The sequence below is a fragment of the Callorhinus ursinus genome, unplaced genomic scaffold (genome assembly GCF_003265705.2).
Source record: "Callorhinus ursinus isolate GAN/ISIS: 27379988/994484 unplaced genomic scaffold, GSC_fseal_2.0 scaffold4, whole genome shotgun sequence".
In the NCBI taxonomy this organism is placed as follows: Eukaryota; Metazoa; Chordata; class Mammalia; order Carnivora; family Otariidae; genus Callorhinus; species Callorhinus ursinus.
The window spans coordinates 79,823,690-79,840,434 of NW_027397066.1; the positions used below are offsets into that span (position 1 = coordinate 79,823,690).

General features: G+C 37.5%; 1 long non-coding RNA gene and 1 other non-coding gene across 4 annotated transcripts in view; both read left to right on the forward strand.

Annotated features, from left to right (window-relative positions):
- The window catches only part of LOC141372637 (uncharacterized), a 309,547-nt gene that overhangs the window by 242,712 nt on the left and 50,090 nt on the right, over window positions 1-16,745 (forward strand). For all 3 annotated transcript variants that reach the window (XR_012377985.1, XR_012377984.1, XR_012377986.1), the window contains one exon: window positions 1,661-1,796. This is a non-coding gene — a long non-coding RNA (uncharacterized lncRNA). The remainder of the gene's footprint in view (window positions 1-1,660; window positions 1,797-16,745) is intronic.
- LOC112825517 (U6 spliceosomal RNA) lies at window positions 7,059-7,165 on the forward strand. Its single transcript, XR_003208717.1, has one exon. It is a non-coding gene; the product is annotated as a U6 spliceosomal RNA (small nuclear RNA).

Genomic DNA, 16,745 nt, shown 5'->3' on the forward strand with positions numbered 1-16,745 from the left:
TGTTTTCCTTAGAACAGTTATTTGTACATGCTTCTGTCTCCCTCCATATATTGTAAGCTCCTAACATACCACCTCGCATCCATTATCACACCCAAACCATTTTAATTAGCACTGTTTTGATCATAGTAAGTGTTCAAAATACATTTGTTAAGCTGAATTATTCATTTGCATTTGAAAATTGTAAGAGAAATTCATCACTATGTAGCTTTAAAAGGTAAGCCTCATCCAGGAAATTCTTCGGATGGAATAGCCAGTTAAGGCCATTTTCTTATTATACTTTTTATTTTGAGATACTTTTACTTTGAGGTACATTTATATAAAATCACAAGAAGTAATACAGAGGTATCTTATGTACCCTTTATCCAGTGTCCCCCAGTGGTACCACTTGCAAAACTATAGTACAACATCCCAACCAGGATCCCAAGATTGATACAATCAAGGTACAAAACAGTGTTGTCACCAGGGTTCTTCTTCTTACTCTTTTATGTTCCCAACCACTACCCTCCCACCTCCACTACCTCCTTATCCCCTGACAACCAGTATTTTAAGAATGTTATATAAATGAAAGCATACCTTTGGGTTTGTATGTAACCTTTGGAATAGGCTTTGTTTTTCAGTCAACATACTTCTCTGGAGATCCATCCAGGTTGTCAATTTCAGTAGTTTGTTCCTTTTTATTGCTGAGTAGAATTCTATACCACAGTATCTTTAACCATTCATCTATTGAAAGACATCTGGATTATTCCCATTTTACATTCACACCAGCCATGTATAAATCATCCAGTTCCTCCATATTCTTGCCAGAATTTGGTATCATTGATATTTATTTTTAATTTTAGCCATTTTGGTAGGTTTTAGTGATATCTCATTGTGCTTTTAATTCCCATTTCCCTTCCTTAATGGCTAATGACATCAAACATCTTTTCATGTACTTATTTGCCATTTGTATATCCTCATTGACAAAATATCTCATTGTGTCTTTTGTCCATTTTCAAATGGAATTGTTTTTGTTTGTTTTTTACTGTTGAAATTTGAGAGTTCCGTATATATTCTAGATAATAGTCCTTTTTAAATATGATTTGCAGATGTTTTCTTACAGTCTTCCCAGTCTGTAGCAGGTCCTTTCATTGTGTTAGCAAGATTTTCTCAAGAGCAAGAGTTTTTAGTTTTGAAGTCCAGTTTATCATTTTTTCCTATTATGGATTGTGCTTTTGATGCCTAGTCTAAGATTTTTTTTTTTTGTCTAGCCCTAGATCCTAAATATTTTCTTCAATTTGCTTATGTTTTATAGTTTTATGTTTTAAAATTAAGTCCACAATACATTTTGAGTTAATTTTTGCATAAGGTGCGAGATGTTTGCCAAGATTTCCTTATTTATTTATGCATTTATTTAAAATATGAATGTCCAATTGCTCCAGCACCATGTTTTGAAAGCCCATCTTTTCTCCAATGAATGGTTTTTCCATGATTGTCAAAATTCAGTTGGGCATATTTGCACAGGGCTACTTCTATATTTTCTGTTCTTTTCCATTGATCTATGTGTCTATCCTTCTGCCAATATAATGCAGTCTTGATTACTACAGCTCTGTAATAAGTCTTGAAATTGGGTAGAGTGATTCTTCCTACTTTAGTTTTCTTTTTCAAAATTGCTTTATTCTAGAATCAGAAGATGACGGTGGCATAGGAGGACCCAACTAGATAACTATCAAATCATCCTAAATACACCAGAAATCAAACTGAAGACTCACAGAACAAACTCCACAACTAAAGAGAGACAAAGGACCACATTGAAGAAGGTAGGAAGTATGGAGATGTGGTCTAAGGGAGAAATAGATAGTGGGTGCTGTAGAGGGGAGGGAGCTGTGCTTTTAAAGTAGGGTGAGAGAGACAGGAATACACAGGGGAACACACAAGGAGAGCCTTTCCCCAAAGCCATTGGCTTGGAAAATGACAGGGGCTGAATTTCATGAGTTATTGCAAATAGCGGGGCTTAAAGCCTGGAGTTTTAAAGGTCACCAGGCTTGGTTGGGATGGAGCCATGAGGGCACTGCCCTGCTCCTGGAGAGAAGGCAAGCAAACAACTTGGGGGCAGACAGTGTGGAAATAGCAATCTGAAGAATGCCTGGGGCATATGTGGAGAGATCATTTGCTCTTCTCAAGGGAGTCCCTAAGAGGCAGTTTTCAAGGGGAAACCTCTCCAGGAACAAAGGAAATGCCCAGCTCCATTTCCTTCTCCCACCCTCCAACATAAACACAGAGCCACCTGAGGGAAATAGCTAAGCATGGACACTGGCTGCCTAACTTGCTCACACCAAGCCCCACCCCCCACTGTGTTCTGGCAGGACTGCCCTTCTCAGTCAAGCTTGCCTCAGTCCCAGAGCAGCAGGACCCTCCCCCAGAATACCAGCACAGACCCTGCCCACACCACATCTCCCGGTCACATCAGCTCTGCAGGGCCTCAGTTCTGGTGGAATTGGTGTCAGGACTGACTTCACAAGCAGACAAGAGCATACCTAGTTAAAGCTCAACACATTCAGGCCAGGAACCAAACACCACCCATAGCAGGCAAGGAGAGCCTCTGAAGATGACTGGCCTGAAGGATAGAGCAGCCAAAACATAACAGCATAACTTGCATAGCAAACACCAGAGACACTCCCTGAACTGCCAAACTCTAGGCACTACATTGCTTCTTCTTCACAAGGCCATTATTTCAGGAGAATGAGACATAACTGGCTTTTCTAACACATAGCAGAAGGCAGAGATTTAGACAAAAAGCCAAGAGGAGGGTGCCTGTGTGGCTCAGTTGGTTAAGCAACTACCTTCGGCTCAGGTCATGATCCTGGAGTCCCGGGATCGAGTCACACATCAGGCTCTCTGCTCAGCAGGAAGTCTGCTTCCCCCTCTGACCCTCCCCCCTCTCATGTGCTCTCTCTCTCTCTCTCATTCTCTCTCTCGAATAAATAAATAAAATCTTAAAAAAAAAAAGCCAAGAGGAGGCATTTGTCCCAAATGAAAGAACAAGACAAGGCCACAGCCGGAGATCTAATCAAAACAGATATAAGTAATGTGCCTGATGGAGAATTTATTTATTTATTTATTTGAGAGGGGGAGAGAGAGAGAGACCACAAGCAGGGGGAGGGGCAGAAGGAGAGAAACTGAAGCAGACTCCATGCTGAGCATGTCGCTCGACATGGGGCTTGATCTCAGGACCCTGAAATCATGACCGGAGTTGAAATTGAGAGTTAGATGTTTAACTGACTCAGCCACCCAGGCACCCCTGATGGAGAACTTAAAACAAAAGTCATAAGAATATTCCCTGGGCTTGAGAAAAGAGTAAGACGTTAGTGGCACCTGGGTGGCTCAGTTGGTTGGACGACTGCCTTCGGCTCAGGTCATAGAGTCCCGGGATCGAGCCCCACATCGGGCTCCCTGCTCGGTGGGGAGTCTGCTTCTCCTTCTGACCCTCCTCCCTCCCATGCTCTCTGTCTCTCATTCTCTCTCACAAATAAATAAAATCTTTAAAAAAAAACAGAGTAAGACGTTAGTGAGACCCTTTCCACAGAGATAAAGGAGTTAAAAAAGAATCAGTCACTGATGAAGAATGTAATAAATGAGTTTGGAAACAGGTTTGATGCAATGAACAGCAGGCTGGAAGAAGCAGAGGAACAAATTAGTGACCTGGAAGACAAAATAATGGAAAATAATGAAGCTGAACAAACAAAACAAAAGAATGATGCAACATGAGAATAGATTTAGGGAGCTCAGTAACTCCATCAAACAAAGGAACATTCATATTATAGGAGTCTCAGAAGAAGAAGAGAGAAAAAGAGAAGAGAAAATTTATTTATTTAAGAAATTGATTTATTTTGAGAAATAACACCTTACAGCAATGGACAGATCATCTAAAGAGAGAATCAACAAGGAAACAATGGCTTTGAATGACACACTGGACCAGATGGACTTAACAGGTATATTCAGAACATTTCATCCTTAAACAGCAGAATACACATTCTTTTCAAGTGCACATGGAACATTCTCCAGAATGGAGCACATACTAGGTCACAAATCAGGCCTCAACAAGTATAAAACAATCAAAGTCATACCATGCACCTTTTCTGACCACAACACTATGAAACTGGAAGTCAACCCCAAGAAAGACATTTGGAAAGACCACAAATACATGAAGGCGAAACAACACTCTACTAAATGATGAATGGGTCAACCAGGAAATCAAAGAAAATATGTGGAAAAAGTGGAAATGAAAACACAATGGTCCAAAACCTTTGAGATGCAGCAAAAGTTGTCCTAAGAGGGAATTATACAGCAATACACGCCTACCTCAAGAAGCAAGAAAAATCTCATATATATAACCTAACCTTACACCTAAAGGAGCTAGAAAAAGAACACACAAAGCCTAAAGTCAGAAGAAGGGAGGAAATAATAAAGATTAGAGTAGAAATAAATCATACAGAAATTAAAAAAAAATAGAACATATCAATGAAACCAGGAGCTGGTTCTTTGAAAAAATAAAATTGATAAACTTCTAGCCAGACTTATCAAAAGTAAAAGAGAAAGGACCCAAATAAATAAAATCATAAAGAGAGAGGAGAAATAACAACCAATACCACAGAAATACAAACAATTATAAGAGATTATGAAAAACTGCATGCCAACAAATTGGACAACCTAGAAGAAATGGACACATTTCTAGAAACATACAAACTACCAAAACTGAAACAGGAAGAAATAGAAAATCTGAGCAGACCAATAACCAGCAAAGAAACAGAATCACTAATCAAAAACCTCTCAACAAACAAAACGTCCAGGACCAGATGGCTTCACAAGCAAATTCTATCAAACATTTAAAGAAGAGTTAATACCTCTTGTTTTCAAATTATTCCAAAAAATAGAAAAGGAAGAAAAACTTCCACATTCATTCTATGAGGCCAGCATTATTCTGACACCAAAACCAGATAAAGACTCCACTAAAAAAACAGAACTACAGGCCAATATCCCTGATGAACATGGATGCAAAAAATCTTAATAAAATACTAGCAAACAGAATCCAACAATACATTAAAAGAATCATTCACCAAGATCAAGTGAGATTTTTTTTCCTGGGTTGCAAGGGTGGTTCAATATTCACAAATCAATCACTATGATATACCACTTTAATAAAAGGATAAGAACCATTTGATCATTTCAAGAGATGCTGAAGAAGCATTTGACAAAGTAAAATATCCACTCATGATAAAGTAGGTTTAGAGGGAACATACCTGAACATAATAAAGGCCATCTATGAAAAACCCACAGCTAATATCATCCTTAATGGGGAGAAACTGAGAGCTTTTCCTTTATGGTCAGGAACAAGACAGGGATGTCCACTCTCACCGTTATTTAACATAGTACTGGAAGTCCTAGCTACAGCAGTCAAACAACACAAAGAAATAAAAGGCATCCAAATCGGCAAGGAAAAGTCAAACTTTCACTCTTTGGAGATGACATGATATTCTATGTAGAAAACCCAAATGATTCCACCAAAAAACTGCTAGAATTGATAAACAAATTCAATAAAGTCTCAGGATACAAAATCAACGTACAGAAATCTGTTGCTTTTCCATATGCCAATAGTGAAGCAACAGAAAGAGAAATTAAGGAATCAATCCCATTTACAGTTGCTCCAAAAACAATAAGATACCTAGAAATAAACCTAACCAAAAAAGTGAAAGACCTGTACTCTGAAAACTATAAAACACTGATTAACAAAATTGAAGAGAACACCAAGAAATGGAAAGACATTCCATGCTCATGGATTGGAAGAACAAATATTCTTAAAATATCTACACTACCAAAGCAATCTACACATTTAATAAAATCTCTATCAAAATACCACCAGCATTTTTCACAGAGCTAGACCAAATGATCCTAAAATTTGTATGGAACCACAAAAGATCCTGAAGAGCCAAAGCAACCTTGAAAAAGAAAAAGCAAAGCTGGAGGCATCACAATTTCAGACTTTGAATTATATACAAAGCTCTGGTGATCAAGACAGTATGGTACTGGCACAAAAATAGAAACATGGATCAATAGAACAGAATAGAAAACCCAGAAGGGAACCCACAACTATATGGTCAATTAATCTTCAACAAAGCAGGAAAGAATATCCAATGGAAAAAGGACAGTCTCTTCAACAAATGGTGTTGGGAAAACTGGACAGCAACATGCAAAAGAATGAAACTGGATCACTTTCTTATACCATAACAAAACTAAATTCAAAATGTATTAAAGACTTAAATGTGGGACCTGAAACCATCAAAATCCTAGAGGAGAACACAGGCAGTAATCCCTTTGACATCAGCCATAAACTTCCTTCAAGACATGTCTCCAGAGGCAAGAGAAATAAAAGCAAAAATAAACTACTGGGACTCCATCAAAATAAAAAGCTTCTGCAAGCAAAGAAAACAACAAAACTAAAAGGCAGCTATCAGAATGGGAGAAGATATTTGCAAATGACATATCTGATAAATAAATAAATATAAAAAAATATAAAAAGAACTTACAGAACTCAACATCCCCCCAAAAATAATCCAATTAAAAAATAGGCAGAAGACATGAATAGACATTTTTCCTAGAAGACATACAGATGGCCAGCAGACACATAAAAAGATGCTCAACATCACTCATCATCAGAGAAATACAAATCAAAACTACAATGAGATATCACCTCACACCTGTCAGAGTGGCCAAAACAAAAACCACAAGAAACAAGTAAGCGTTGACAAGAATGTGGAGAAAAAGGAACACTCTTGCACTGTTGGTGGGAATGCAAACTGGTGCAGCCACTGTGGAGAACAGTATGGAGATCCTTCAAAAAGTTAAAAATAGAACTACCCTATGACCCAGCAATTGCACTACTAGGTATTTATCTCAAAGATACAAATGTGGTAATCTGAAGGGGCACCAACACCTCAATGTTTATAGCAGCAATGTCCACAATAGCCAAACTATGGAAGGAACCCAGGTGTCCATCGACAGATGAATGAAGAAGCTGTGGTATAGTGCTCACTTCAGCATCACACATACTAAAATTAGAACAATATAGAGAAGATTAGCATGGCCCCTGTGCAAGGATGACATGCAAATTCAGGTAGTGTTCCATATTTTTATGGTTTTACTCATACGTGGAATATAAGAAATAGTGCAGAGGATCATAAGGGGAGGGAAAACTGAATGGGAAAAAATCAGAGATGGAGCTAAACCACGAGAAACTCTTGACTCCGGGAAATAAACTGAGGGTTGCGGGAAGGGAGATGGGTGGGAGGATGGGATAACTGTGTGATGGGCATTAAGGAGGGCACATGATGTGATGAGCACTGGGTGTTATATGAAACTGATGCATCATTGAACACTACTTCAGAAACTAATAATGTATTATATGTTGGCTGATTAAATTTAAAAAAAAAGAAGTGATACACACAATGGAATATTACTCAGCCATAAAAAAGAATCACATCTTGCCATTTTGCAATGATGTGGATGGAGCTAGAGAGTATAATGCTAAGGAAATAAGTCAGAGAATGACAAATATCATATGATTTAACTCATATGCGGACTTTAAGGAACAAAAAAATGAGCAGAGGGTAAAAAAGAATAGAGAGGCAGACCAAGAATCAGACTCTTAACTATAGACAACAAACTGATGGTCACCAGAGGGGAGGTGGGTGGAAGATGGGTTAAATAGGTGATGGGGATTAAGGAGTGCACTTGTGATGAGCACCAGGTAGCATATGGAAGTGTTGCATCAGTATATTGTACACTTGAAATTAATATTACACTGTATGTTAACTAACTGGAATTTAAATAAAACCTTTAAGAAAAAGGAATGAATCAAAGCTAGGAGTATATAAAGACAATATATTGCTAAATTTGAGTTGAAATCTTGGATTACTATAGGTAAAAAATCATTTGTCAGTGATCTTCTGATAATTCCTAAAATGAAATCTAAGTATTATTTGACTTAAATAAAATCTAGGTGTTACTTGAGTTGAACTGAGTTGTCTTTCGAAAACAACATTAAAAAAAAATTTCAGTGGCACTGAAATTGAAAGATGAGCAAAGATTGCTTTCTTGGCAACATTTAGATTTTCTTTGAAGAAACAACTTTACTTCCTTTAAGTATGTAAATTTATATATAGAAATTTAAATAAAATGTCAACTTGAAAAAAATTGCTTTATTCTAGTTCTTTTGTTTTTGTACATAAATTTTAGAGTGATATTGTTAACACCTACCAAAAAAAAAACTAACCTTGTTAGAATTTTGATAGGAATTACATTAAAACTTACATCAATTTGGGAAGAATTGACATATCTACTATGTTGAGTCTTCTGATCCACAAACACAATATGTATCTACTTACTTAGGTTTTCTTTGATTTCTTTCATCAACCTTGTAGAATTTTCAGCCTACAAATCCTTTTTGTTAGATATATACCTAAGTATATAATTTTGGAGGTGAGTGTCAATGGAATTATACTGATTTTGGTGACCCTGTGCTCATTTCTAGTATTTGGAAATATGACTGATATTTTTCTTATTTACTGTGACCGTATTGAACACCCTCCTTATTATTTCTAGGAGTTTTTTGTAGATTCCTTACTTTCTATGCAGACAATCATGTCTTCTGAAAATAGGGACAGTTGTATTCCTTTCGGTTCTATATTGTTTTTATTTTCCTTTTTTACTTTCTTACACTAGCTAGAATATCCAACATTATGTTGAATAAGTGTGGTGAGAGTGGACATCCTTGCTTTCCTCCTGATCTTAGAGGAAAAGCATTCAGTTCTGTACCATTAAGTATAAGGTTAGCCATGCCAGTTTGTTTCCTTACTGTTATATAGATGGTCATCATCAAGTTGAGGAAGTTTCTCTATATAGTTACTTTTCTGACAGTTTTATCAAGAACTGGTATTGAATTTTTTCTAATTATTTTTCTGTATTAATTGATCATGTGATTTTTCTTCTTTTGCCTTAATATGGTAGATGATATTTGATTTTTGCATTTGAGCCATCATTGCATCTCTGGAATAAACCTCACTTGGTCATGAAGTAGAATTATTTTTACATATTGCTGAAGTCTACTTGCAAAGAGTTTTAAGGATTTTTGCATTGATTTTCATGAAGAATATTGGTCTGTAGTTTTCTTTTTTATACTGTCATCTGGTTTTGGTATCAGGGTAATACTAGCTTCATAGAATGAATTTCTCTTCTATTTTTTAGAAAAGCCTGTGCAAAATTGGTGTTATTGCCTCTAAATTCTGGTAGGGTTTTCCAGTGAAACAATCTGGGCATGAGGATTTCTATGTGGGTTGTTTTAAAATAATGAATTACGTTTTCTTATTGGTTATACAGCTATACTGCCTTAGCTCTGTCACACACATTTTAATATGCTGTATTTTTATTTTCAATTCCATGTATTTTTTGAGTCAACTCCTTTGACTCATGGAGTATTAACAAATATGTTTAGTTTCCAAGTGTTTAGAGATTTTTCTGTTAACTTTATTTATTTGACTAGTTTGATTCCATTGTGGTCAGAGAACAGCTTCTGTATCATTCAATTCTTTTAACTCTGATGAAGTTTGTTTCTGGGTGGCTGGCATCTTCTGCTCCAAGTTTGGAATACAAGAGATAAAAAGAAAAGCAGAGACACCCACCACTGTGTTCTTCCTCAGGTCCTGAGTCCCTAGCCGTCTACCTTCTTCCAGAAGAGAAAGGCAAAGCCTTTTTTTTATCAAGGCATTTGGTTAGCTGTTTGGTTGGTTGTGGTGGTGGTGGAAATAGTGGCTGTTAGCATATGGTGAAAGTAAAATGTGTGTGTGTTTGTGGTGGGTCATACCACTTAATAAATTCCTACATAAATCTATATGTATGAATAAAGAACTCATAGGAAAATAATCAAACAATAGCATATTATAAGAAAATATAATTTAACAGAAAATTACAGAATAGATTAAGAACTTCTAGAAGTATAAGTGACTGAAAAATCTCAGAAACAGAAATGTAGATAAATATTACTAGCATTAAAAAAATCTTTCCACAAAGGCAGCACAGAGCATTAAAAGTACATAATCATGTATATAGAGTATTTATAAATATTTATGAGGAGGTCAGTAAGATTTGAACAGATAATTCACAGAAGAGGAAGCATGCATAGGTAATTATTAAATAATCAAACTCTGTAACAATTTAAAAATAGAAATTAAACAACAATAATTTTCTAGATGATGTCTTTTTTTTAAGATTTTATTTATTTATTTGACAGAGAGAGACAGCGAGAGCAGGAACACAAGCAGGGGGAGGGGCAGAGGGAGAGAGAGAAGCAGGCTTCCCGCTGAGCAGGGAGCCCGATGTAGGACTCAATCCCAGGACCCTGGGATCATGACCTGAGCCGAAGGCAGACGCTTAACGACTGAGCCACCCAGGTGCCCTAGATGATGTCTTTGAATATTTATTGTGTCTACATGTATACTACACACTAGATATCTGATTGGAACTTAAATTAGGCACATTTGATAGAAAGAGATTTTACAACAATGATACAGTAACTTCCTTTAAGACAAGAAATAGCCATCCAGGTTCTTACTGCCAAGGGCCACATTGCCAACATGGCAGTAAACAAGCTTATAAATTTCCTCCAGCATCTACATGATTATTTGCAAGTAAATAACACGGTTGTGCCCTTTCATGTAAACTTCATATTCATTGTGAAATAAGCTAAAAGGTAGTGAAGATCTATTTCCCCTTTCTGAATGATCTCTCAGTCTCACCAGAGGTCAGCAGATTTTCTCTGAAATGCCAGATAAAGCAAAATATCTTAGGCTTTGTGGGCCGCAAGATCTCTGTTGCAACAATTTGACATTGCATTTGTCAGGGAGGAAAACTTTTCCTCAACCCTCTTAAGTTTGTACTTAGGGCCTGCAAATTAAACTGGCAAAAGACAGATTAGCAAGAGAAAAGACAAGGTTAATTCTTGTTTGTTCACAGGCCAGCTCACAAAATGTGGCTTAAAGAGGGGGTTAGAATTTGGGGCCTATATACCATCTTAATGTGGGAAAAGTTGGAGGAGAAGGGGCACTTATGGGAAAACAGATCACTCTTAGGAAAGATAAATGGACCCTTAGGAAAATAGATAGGAGATATGATAGTTTTGTAACAATTACTTTTTAGGCAATTTCTTATCCCAGGGCTGACTTCTTGATAGGAGTCATCTTCCCTGGTTATGAAATTCTGGGGAAGGGAGTTATGACAGTTGAGGAGTCATAACTCCTCTTTGGGGAGGCTTAGCTTTTAGGCAGGTAAGGGGAGTTCAGACAAAGCCTTTTTTACATCTCTTAACTCTCAAATGTCTTCAGCTCAAAATAATCCTTATGTCACCGTAGTATTGATAAGGGAAATCTGTGTCTTAAGATGGCCCACCGAGGCAGCAAAGGAGTCCCAGCCCCTGCCCCTGGGCTCTTCCGGCTTCTCCCCCCTGCCCTGCTTCCCTCAGGTGCCAAAAGTACCAAGTATGCGGAAGTAGAAGTGTATAAATTACCCCCTTTGTGCTCAGGGCTCAGACCTTTGGAGATCACTCTCCTCTGAGCCCACCAGCCTAAAATAAACCTCCTATCCTCCAAGATCTCCGAGTGCCTCTTGGTTCTTCCACTGGGAGATCCAGTCCAGGTTCCATAACAGTATATTCTGAAGCCCTTCACAATATTATTGTGAAAGCAGTCATAGACAATATATAAATGAATGGGGCTGGCCATGTTCCAATATGCCTTTACTTGCAGAAACAGGCATCAACTAGGGGGCCATGGTTTGCAAATCCCCACTCTAGATTTTCTCTATAATTTCAGGACACACACATTAAATATAGACAATAGTTAAGTAGTTAACTTTAGTTAGTAATAGTAGCAAAGATTAATTTTGTTAACAATGAAGGTAACTTAACTTGATTTCCTGTACATAGTTTGTCAAGAGCCTCCAATATTGTATTTCCATAGTATTTATAATGCTGTTTTTGAAAGAGTGGAAAATAATAGCATACAATGTTTAGAGAATTAGGTAATAATTGTCTATGTGAAAGAACATGACTTTGAAAACAAACATAGCTCAGATTTCTGGCTCTGCCATTTACTAGTTGCAGGTCCAGGGAAAATAATTTCTGCTAACATTAGTTTCTTCACTTATGAAAGAGAAAGAATAATATCTATTTCATAGGGTTATTGTGAATACTAAACCGAAAATATATAAAAGGGGCTAGCAACACTCCCTAGCATGCAGTAACCTCTAAATAACTCATTGCTAAGTTACTGTTTATAGCTTATTCTTCATTAGTAAATAGAAGTTTTATTAGACAGACAATGGAGAAATGAGCATTTGGGTTATGCTATTTATCCCTGTAATAGATTTGATATCTGCACCTTGAACCATTCAGTTTTAATGATGATCATTACCACTTAAAAACAACGTGGTCTCTATTTTACAATCAGGAACATCACATATTATTTTGTTCAGAATTCTGAACAAAAAACTTGTCCTAAAGCCCCTTAGGTACTTGGGATGAAAGAAACTACTGGACTAGTACTAATGACATAGGCATGAGTGGCAGTTTGAAAACTGACCATTTGAAAGATGAAGAGTCTAAATCAGTTATCACCATAAGGTCAGAGCATGGCTCTTGGGCCCTTTTTTTCTGGACTTCTTAGTTTTATGTAGGGTGACTAGCAACTGAGTAAGAGTAGCGCAATAAATTGCAGTACAATGATGTAAATCACTATCAAGCATAGAAGCTGATGACATCACAGTCTCAAAACCTCCTTTAAAAGTCAAAAATGCTTTATTCATCCTTATCTCTCATCAGGGAGCACTGACACACTAATGACATCTGGGTTTCTTTCAAACCAATGGATTTTGGACAGGGTTGAAAGTTTTTTTTTTTTTCTTTCAATGGTTCACAGCCCCAGTTAGGAAAAAAAATAGCCACTATGGGGGGGGGGGGGGGGGGGGGGGGGGGGTGGATGATTCTTTCCACAGAAGACTTCTTCCTAGTAAATTTGAATTGCAAATATCAAAACCCCTAAAGAAAATGAAGACAAAATAAATAAATAAAGAATGAGGCTTTTTAAAAGAGCAGCAGTAATTCATTATCAAGCAATCAGCCTTGCCATAAGCTCCCATTTCTCAGTTTAGAATATTTTGGTCAATATTGGCAATATAATTATGATAAAGGTTGAAGACAAGGTGCAGCCCTCAAATGTTAACCATTTACAAACAATTTGTCTTTAATGACAGACAGGAGAGCATCTAATTACACTCAGCATTTCAAGAAAGGCTGACTATTTGCCAAACGGCACTCCATTTGATTGCCTTTAAAGTGCAGCCCTGGGTTGTTAAAGGGAAAATAGGATTTGGGGCTCCAGGTAATTAACTTTCCCCCCCGCTGTTCCTTTCTGAGGCCCTAATGAAGGCCCTTTGAAGTCTTCATTACCAATGGGTATTCGTCAAGGCCAAAATAATGCACAGACCTAAGTCCTTCAAATAACAGTTTCCTTTATCATTCCTCTGTAAAATCTTTGAAATGACTAATGATGGCCTGAAAGGTGTAAAGGGCAAGACTCATGGCCTGAAATGAGGCAAGTCATCTAGGCGGCTGGGACGGGACAGCCAAAGAAAGGAAGGTAATACCGAACTGAAAGAGGATAAAGAGGGATTATTTGAGATCTAGATTGTTTTCAACAGAGGTTCATTCTTCAAAGCTTTGTGAAAAAGTATAAAGGAAAAAAAAAAAGAAAGTATGAAAAGTAAAGATAACTGAAAAAATTAAAGCATATTTTCAAATACATACATGATCATGGGAATTCATTATTGACCGAATGGGCCCTTATTTAGGAGCATTTGGCTTGAAATGGGAATAAGAGTGAAATCAGTCACAAAATTGGTCTGCTCCATTTGTCTCAGAGTTCACTAGATATATTTCTAGCACTTCCTTTTCTCCTGAGAGCCCTGCATTTATAGAAACTACTTGAAGATAACTCAGAAATGTATTTCATGGGCTCTTCGTAGGCTGTCTGAATCACGTGCCAGTGTGCAACAGATTTTCTCAAAACCCCTTCCTTTATTAATTAAGGTGTATGAAGAGACTCTGAATTACTGATTTACTTTTGTTAAGACTTTTCTGCCCAGCTTCTACAGTATTCTAACCAATACAAGTTTCTTAGAGCCGGTAATGAGCTCTCTAATTTCGACACATTTTGGGGTCTCATATCTTTTTCAGAATATTCCAAATAGAAGAGAACCAGCATTGATGAAATACTCACCTTGTGTCACATTATCATTTTCTCTCTGTAACCTACCAGCTTTTGTGTGGAGGAAGGGATAATTTAAGTCAGTCCCCTCCTAGTTTCAATTCCTAGGAAGCAGGCTCGACTTCACCTTCACCATTCCCTTCTTCACCACAATGTTTACTCATCTGCCAAAATCAGTTCATGGCTACATGCATATCTCATCTGCAAATCTTGGATTCCATTTTCATAATACATCCCAATTCTAACCACTTCTCACACTAGTTCAAATCACCATGACCTGACCTACAAGTAGATTACTGCAGTCTCCACTGACTTCTACCCTTGCTCACCCCATGATGCTCACCTACAACAGCCAGAAGGACACTGAAATCCTGGGTGACTGGGTGCCAGAGTCGATTAAGCGTCTGCCTTTGGCTCAGGTCATGATCCCAGGGTCCTGAGATCGAGCCCCCTGTTGGGCTCCCTGCTCAGCGGGGAGCAGGCTTCTCCCTCTGCCCCTTCCCCCACTCAGTCTCTCCTCTCTCAAACAAAAAATAAAGTCTTTAAAAAAAATTTTAAAAAGGACACTGAAATCCTATGTCAAATCATATTACTCCTCTGTTTACAACCAACCCATCAACAAGCTCACACAAAGGAATATATATATATGTAATATAACATATATGTGGATATATACATATCTATGCATATAAAGTCATATATAAATGGCTCATTCTTTCATTCTATTCAAAGCCCATCTTATGAAAGACATCTGACAATCCCAACTAAAAGAGCATCCTTGCTCTGATATTCTCCATCTCCATCTCCATCTACCCATTTTCTTTCAAAGCATCACCCAACGTGTCTTACATTTTATTTTTTTCTGCTGTACCCCAGTAGAATGCAATCTCCAGGAGAGGGGAACTTCATTGTATCATTCACTGCTATATCTCCGAAAACGGGGGAGAATGAGTGAATAGATGATAGATGAATCTATGGTCTTCTATTTTGTGGCCTCCAGTCACTAAAGATTCCAAGTAAATAAGGTATTATCACTTTTTGATGATTCTCAAGGCAGTTTCCTCCCAATTTTGAGACATTTAAAAACAAAGGGCATTACATTCTATAGGTTACTAATACCCAGTAACTTGTAAATATGTGTTCATTCATTTGTTCACCTGCATTTCTGGTGGATGCCATGTTGGGGGACCATCAACACCATTTCGTACCTTACAGAACAGAGGCAATCATTAAATACCACATTTGCTTTTATTCTCTTGTCTAAACCAATTCCATTTTAGGGAATACTCCAAATCTTATTTTTGTGGGGGAATATATGACAGTTATAAATATACTAGGTATATTAGTTTCCTAGCACTGCCCCACCCATGTATCACAAGCTGGCTATTTGAAAACAAAAGAAATTTATTCTCTCACAGTTCTGGGGGTTCAAAGTCTAAAACGAAGGTGTTGACAGTGCTATACGCCCTTCAAAGCCCCTAGAGGACGATCTGTGTTTGGATCTTCCAGTTTCTGGTGGCCCCAGGTGCTCCTCAGCTTGCTACAGCACAATGTTAATCTTTGCCTCTGTCTCGGTGGCCATCTTCCCGGAGTGTCTAGTCTCCCCTTAGTATATAGATACCAGTCATATTAGATTAAGGGCCCACCCTACTCCAGCATGATCGCACTTTAACTAGTTACTTCTGCGAGAACCCTATTTCCAAATAAAATCACATTCTGAGGTACTAAGTCAGACATCCACATATTATTTTGTGGGACACGATTCCACCCCATAGCTCTAGGGAAACAAAACCTCGTGTATTTCCTGCCATGGGGATTGTTCCTTTATTCATTTCACAGACATTTATTCAGCAATTCTTTTTTTGTTACACGCAATGCTAGATTCAGGCAATAAAAATGAATTAGACCTAGTTCTTATCTGAAAGGAGAAACAGAAACAAACAATTAAAAATATGGTGTTTAAATGTAATACTAGTGCTGTGGCGAGAGTCACATAGAGGCAAAGATTAGTGTGTGATTAATTCTGCCTGTGAGACCAGGCTAGGAATTACAAAGATAATTTTTTGAAGTTAATATTAATGGAAGGATAAGAGCTAAGCAGGCAGAAAGATCAGTGGAGGGATTCCAGCTAGGAGTCCATTCAATACACATATATTGAGCACCTGCTGTGTGCTAAACATACAAGTTAGGTGCTGGCATACAGATATAATTTGTGCTCATTTCTGGGGATAGAGACATTAAATGCTTCTGTCTTGACGGAATATTAATTTAGTGGGGAAGACAGAAAAGTAAACAGAAAATCCTAATAGAATGTGATAGGCACTATGATGGGGTTATAAAGGAGTAGAGGAAGAGAGATAATTAGGTTTAAACACCATGTTAAATGACTTGGCAATATCA